The sequence below is a fragment of the Copadichromis virginalis genome, linkage group LG10 (assembly GCF_057382275.1).
Source record: "Copadichromis virginalis isolate Kocher_CV1m ecotype Utaka linkage group LG10, C_Virginalis_male_GT1.1, whole genome shotgun sequence".
NCBI classification, from domain to species: Eukaryota; Metazoa; Chordata; class Actinopteri; order Cichliformes; family Cichlidae; genus Copadichromis; species Copadichromis virginalis.
Genome location: NC_140627.1, coordinates 3442432 through 3448530, shown reverse-complemented (window position 1 = coordinate 3448530; position 6099 = coordinate 3442432).

Below are 6099 nucleotides of genomic sequence, written 5' to 3'. Positions count from 1 at the left end.
CACACAGCTGAATGCTTCAGACCAGCAAACTGCCAAAACGTTTGCTTTTGTAGTGCTTGTGATGAGAACCACCTGGCTGGAAGCAGTGCTTAAACAATGGAAAAAACACAAACTTTGTCCAAAAACCTCTCATGTTCAGCTGTTTTCCACTTTTTCTTTGGTCATTTTAGCCTTTTTGGCCAGGGTGAAGGGAGTATCTGCCATCAAACAAGAAGACAGCCGCATGTAGCTATGATGATGTTTGCTAGTTCACCTTACATGCATTAATGTAATAACGTGGTTAGCCTACTCAACGTAAATTACACACAAACAACATTAAGCTAACAACAACAACAACAATCTTTATTTATAGAGCACATTTAAAAGCCTTGGGCATACCAAAGTGCTTTACATAAAACAATAAAAGGTTCAAACATTGATAACGGATAAATAAAAATAACGAGTTATGTTCATAGATAAAAGCTACCAATAAGAATGACTACAGCACATTCCATAATAAAAGACACCAATAGAAAGATAGGAGGGAATTAATACAAGAGGTCAATAGGTCACAGCAACCAAACAAACAAACAAACAAACAAACAAACAAACCAGCAATTAAAAGGTGGAGAAGGCAAGTTTAAAAAGATATGTTTTAAGCTGTGATCTAAAAGAATGAATAGAATCAGATGCCCGGATGCCAATCGGGAGATTGTTCCACAGCACAGGTGCGACAAGAGCAAACGATCGATCACCTCTAGTCTTAAGTCGAGATCTGGGCTGAGCCAGCAGTAACTGTGACGATGACCTTAAAGCCCTAGCAGGAGCATAAGGGTTTAAAAGGTCCTTAAGGTAGCTGGGTGCAGTGTTGTTAGTAATTTTAAAAGTAAACAACAAAATTTTAAATTGAATACGATATTTGACAGGCAACCAGTGCAGATCGGCAAGGACAGGAGTAATGTGGGCAAACTTGCTGGTTTTAGTTAGAATGCGAGCTGCAGCATTCTGAACTGTCTGTAATCTCTGTAAAAGGGAAGAGTGGAGACCACAATGAAGTGAATTACAATAGTCTAGCCTCGACGTTACAAAGGCGTGGATGAGCTTTTCGAGGTCTTTATGCGGGATATAGCGCCTAGCCTTAGAGATAAGACGAAGCTGGTAAAAACTAGATCTGACAACAGCAGACACTTGTTTGTCAAGTGAAAAGGAGCTGTCAAATAAGACACCCAGATTCCTGACAGTATCAGAGAGAGAACAACTAAGAAAACCAAAGGCATCGCGGAGTTTGGCACGAAGGGCATTACTACCAAAAATCATAATCTCGGTTTTCTTCTCATTAAGGATAAGAGAATTCGACAACAACCACTTCTTGGCCTCAGACATGCATTCTCGGAGGCTATTCAGAGACAGAGCAAGATCGTCGTTTAGCTCAAAATAGAGCTGGATATCATCTGCATAATAGTGATAAGCAATATGGTATTTCTCAAAGATGGCACTTAAAGGAAGCAAATATAATGAGAAAAGGGTAGGGCCCAGCACAGATCCCTGGGGGACACCACAGCAAACAGGTACAGCCGAGGAAGAGGATGTAGCCAGATGTACCGTAGAGAGCTGATTGGAGAGATAGGATTTAAACCAATCCAGGGCAGCGCCCTTGATGCCTACAGTGTGCTCAAGTTTCGCTAATAAGATATAATGGTCAACCATGTCAAATGCCGATGATAGATCCAAAAGCACTAAGACTGAGGGGCGTCCGTTGTCAGCCATTAGTAGGAGATCATTGAAAACACGAAGCAATGCTGATTCTGTGCTGTGATGTTGTTTGAAGGCCGATTGAAATTTATCATTTATATTATTCTCATCAAGGTAGGTCTGCAGTTGGAGCAGAACCACCTTCTCAAGTATTTTAGCCAGAAAGGGAAGCTTAGAAATTGGCCTAAAATTGGCAAAATCACTAAGCTCAAGGTTCCTTTTTTTTTAGAACAGGTTGGATTATGGCATGCTTGAGAGCTGAAGGTACATAGCCAGAAAGCAAGGAGAAGTTCAATATGGACAATAAACAAGGTCCAATTACACTGAAACAATCCTTAACAATACGGGATGGGAGAGCATCATGTACACAGTTAGTATTGTTCAATTTATCAATTAGACGCTTCAGAGTGGAGAGAGAAACGGGTTCAAATTGATAAAAAGTGGCCGAACAATCAGGAGTAGACATACAATCAGTCACCAGAGGAAGAGTAGATCTAAGGGATAAAACTTTATCTAAAAAATAGTTTGAGAATTTTCCACAAAGACCCGGGGAAGACAGCAGTGGCATAGAGGGACGGGGGTTCACCACAGAGTTAAAAATTTTAAATAGAATTCGTGGATTATCACCATTAGTGGTAATAATTTTAGAGAGAAAAGCTACTCACGCAGAGAAGAACGGCTGCTGCTGCTGCCATCATCATCCGTCATCATTTCTGCTACACTGGCAGGGCTAGGGGCCAGGACGTGTTTTTGGGGGATGTTGCTAACTCCGGGTCCGATAACAGGCAACCCACCCGCAGTAGATGTGCACGGTGTGAGGTCTTGCAGCAAACTATCAAATACGGCGCATTTCTCGGCTTTTAAAAAAACGCTATGTGTCGCCAGGTGTTTCATCAGATTTGAGGTGTTACCTCCTTTGACAGTATCTGGCTGCAAGTGAAGTTAGTTTTTTACACACTTCTTCTGCATTTTGGCTTATTTTTTGTTAAATAATAACTGCATAGTGTAATAGGTCATGTGTTGTTGTACATCTGGAGTTGCACTGAGCTAATGTTAATACTTGGAAAGGACCTGATTATTTTTTTCAAATCATTTTTTGATACGTAAAACATGGCATATAAAAAATGGAACCTCGTAAAATAAAAGACATGTAATAGCTGACACAGCATAACCAAATGTTGACAGTCCAAACTATGCAGAAGCTGAGAAACCTTTCAGTACATTGAGGAAGAATGTTTGCTATTGTACCTCTGTGTAAGGCATAATAGTAAAAGAAGGCTTGGTCTGGGTTAAAGAAGGTGACAAATCTCAAAACGCGTCACCACTTTTCTGCGCTGATTGAGGTCACTGATTTGCTCCATTAGTCAACGAGTCCTTTGTTAGTCACTTGAGCCTGTTTCAGTGAAGTGCCAACAGGTTCCAGAAATCTAATAAAGGTGTGTGTCTGTGTTTGTATGTGGCAGAGCATGCGCCAAAAAAAAGCAGTTCAGCCACATGTCATAAAAATTTGGCATAGTTATAGTAATATAAATGTAAAACTGCATCTCTGAATAAAGTGTCTGAACTTAGTGTAAAGCTGGTTTCACCTTTTCTTTACTGCTCTGTACGCGCTAAGTGCTTGATCAGTAACACACAGCCCAAATGTGTCCATAAAAAACAAACAGCAACAACAAAACAAAACAGATACTTGTCTTTCTTCTCAGCGTAGTTTACACGGAGGAATTTGACTCTCAGTATCAATCAATCAATCTTTGATTGCTATAGCACATTTAAAAAGGACAGTGTCCATCAAAGTGCTTCACACAAGGTAGCAAAGCAGATTACAACAAAGGCAACAAGAACAGTTAAAAACATTTAAAAACAGTTATAGTTACAGTTACATAGCACATCTGCAGACCAGGTGGATGTCCAAACTAATTTGCTTCAAAGTCTAGATTCCAATTGAATGGAATCTGACATGCGGACATCGATAGGAAGATTATTCCAGAGTTTGGGTGCAGCAATTGCAAAAGCTCGGTCCCCTCTAGTCTTTCGTCGGGGCCTTTGCTGCACTAAGAGCAGTTGGTTAGAGGATCTGAGCGCTCTCTTGGGGCTCTACACGTTGAGAAGGCCTGTTAGGTAACTGGGTGCCAGGTTATTTAAAATTTTAAAGTATACAAAAGGATTTTAATATGGTATTTAACAGGGAGCCAGTGTAGATTGGCTAGAAGTGGGGGGATGGGATCATGCCTTCTGGTGCCAGTTAAGAGGCGTGCTGCGGCATTTTGAACTAATTGCAAACGTTGGAGGGGAGAGAATTGGAGGCCCGTGTACAGAGAATTGCAATAGTCTAGTCTCAAAGTAATGAAGGCATGGATAAGCTTTTCAAGGTCTTTATGTGGAATACAGGGCTTTGCTTTGGAGATTTGACGTAGCTGGTAAAAACTCGTTTTCACAACTGAGGCAACTTGTTTGTCTAACTTGCGTGAGCTGCCCAGGACCACGCCAAGATTTCTAACAGTATAAGAGAGATGGCTGGCATAGGACCCCAGTGTATTAGTTAGCTGGTCCAGGGGAATGGGACTGTCAAAAACAATAATTATCATTTAGAGTTAGAGAGTTTTGTAATAGCCAAGCTTTAACTTCCCGCAGATAGTTGAACAAAGGCACTAATGAGGACTGGACATCCTGATTCTGGGGGGAGTCAATTTGGATATAGCAGTGAAACGAGATATTATGCTTTCTGAAAATGAGTCTCAAGGGCAGCATGTACAAAGAACATAATGTAGGACTTAGCACCGAGCCCTGGGGGACACCGCAACGGAAAGGGGCAGAAGAGGAAGAGTATTTCCTCATTGTGACGGAGAAAGACCTCTCAGATAAGTATGATTTAAACCATGAAAGGACATTACCTTTAAGTCCAGCTACATGTTCTAGCCTTGCCAGGAGAATATTGTGATCAACCGTTTCGAAAGCCGACGTTAAGTCTAATAAAACTAGGACCACTGAGCGCCCTGAATCAGCAGTTAAAAGCAGTTCATTAAAAACTCTTAATAGCGCTGTATCGGTACTGTGGCGCGGTTTAAACCCAGAATTTCTCACTGATTCCATTAGTCTCTAAAAAGGTCAGCAATTAATGAAGGACTATTTAGGATAGTACAGGATGTGTGATGTGGTGTTGCCATATATAATCATGTCCAAGGTGACAGTGACACAATTATTATAATTTTGACTGTGTAGCACACCACAATACATGGACTACTGCTCTATTGGCAGCTGTGTTGCAGATGAGTAATTGGAAAACTGACAGTTACGAAGTATGATTGTAGAATGGCCACTCGGTAGCTCTCCTTATAACGCTGCTTTATTGAACATGTGCTCGGCATCAAAAAAACTGCCACTAGGCCACCCTGCCGCAAAAGCATATCAGATGGCGTAAAGCCGCAATACACCACGGCTCAATGTAAACACTAACATAACCCAGTGTATGACAATGATAGTCAACTGTGACAAGTTTTCTTCTTAATTCATGATACATTAAGGTGATGAAAGGACCTGAGTTGATGCAAAGTGTGAAACACGAGTTTCCAAAATGTGTTAAGGCAAGAATTAAAGATCAATATCGGGCAAAACAAACAAACAAACAAACAAACAAACAAACAAACAAACAAACAAACAAACAAACAAACAAACAAACAAACAAACAAACAAACAAACAAACAAACAAACACAGCTGTCTGCAGCATAAACTTAACTCAAGGCCTAATCAGGAACACTAGGCCAGGAAGCCCATTGAAGGCAACTAAAGTCAGAAATTGAGAGATTTCCTTATAAATATAACTACAGTCACTTTACCTCAAAACACAAACAATACTCAAGAACAGAAAGGCAAGATTACATAAGCTTTCAGATTAGTCATGCAACAACAAGGAATCAAGATTAAATTCTATACTACCGAATACCAAGACGATCTAAAGTATATCACACCATCAAACTTGTATGGGCAGTGTGATGATGTGATATCCTTTCCAATGGAACTGGCTCACAGGAGTTTATTTATGCTGTGTCTGCCATAGGAAGTAACACACTCAGTTTGGAAGTTTATGTTTTGCTCAAATTCAGGTTCAGAAAACACTTTACACTACAGATGGACAATAACCTAGAAACATACCTCAAAAGCAACCTTCTAGTTTTTGTGTTTACAGGTTGCCTCAGTCAGTCATCTGCCTTTATTTCAACCAATCCCTAGCATCTTCTGCATATCCTCCTTCACTACATCCATGAACCTCCTGTGAGGTCTATTTTTCAGCTGCCTGGCAGCTCCATAATCACCATCCTTTGTTCAGTGTATCCACTATCCCTCCTTTGCACATGTCCAAGTCATCTCAG